We start from the raw sequence: 913 nt of genomic DNA on the forward strand, positions 1-913 counted from the left end.
TTCCCCTTACTCTCCTGGTATCACTACTCTCATTATTGGTTGTGGTAGATATATAATCATTTGTCAATTTGAGGATTAAGAGTGTAGGGGTGGAGTCTAGCTTGGCAATCAGATCATAGCCAGTGAGGCCTCTGTGTGGGCATGGCCTCCTCCTGAGAATTCTGGGAAATCCGGTACTTCCTTCTTGGAAGAAATTTCATCTCTCTGCCAATCCCTGGAAGACATTGCAGCTGACAAGACACATGGAACTACCCTAGTGTCCTGAGCCAGACAAGCCACATGAATGCAACCAGACTTCTGAAGCTGGAGAAGCCACAGAGCAACCCCTGTCAGCGCTCAAATGCTTAAACCACCACTGGATCCAAAGACTTTCTACCCACTGCTTGTGATCGTCTTGCATTGGGATTCATTGCATATGTCTCATGAGTCTGAAGACTTTATAGTTTGGTATCTGACATATGGGCTAATATCAGACTTATGGCCTTGGACTGGACTTGGTTGGGATGTTTTCTCAATGTTCAATTGCCCTTGTATATAAACCTCTCCCTTATACACATATGCATGTTTGTGAATTTGTTTCTCTAGTCTACCCAGACTAATACATTGGTCTTGAGGGGTATATCTGTCCTGGATTCCCTGTGTTTCCAGCTCTTATCTGTACATGCTCTGGTCTAACCAGATTTGTAAGGTAGAATTGGGGTCATGATAGTGGTGGGGGGAAGCATTAAAGAACTAGAGGAAAATTGTGTTTCAATGCACCCTGACTGAAATTAAGGGGAAATATTGCACCCTGACTGGCTCATCTCTTCCTTGTGACGCTTCTGTAAGGGGATGTCCAATTTTCTATAGGTAGGCTTTGGGTCTCCACTCCGCACTCCTCCTCATTCACAATGATATGATGTTTTGTTTGTTT

The sequence above is a fragment of the Echinops telfairi genome, unplaced genomic scaffold (assembly GCF_000313985.2).
Source record: "Echinops telfairi isolate 266 unplaced genomic scaffold, ASM31398v2 ScPeMD7_18;HRSCAF=68, whole genome shotgun sequence".
NCBI lineage: Eukaryota > Metazoa > Chordata > Mammalia > Afrosoricida > Tenrecidae > Echinops > Echinops telfairi.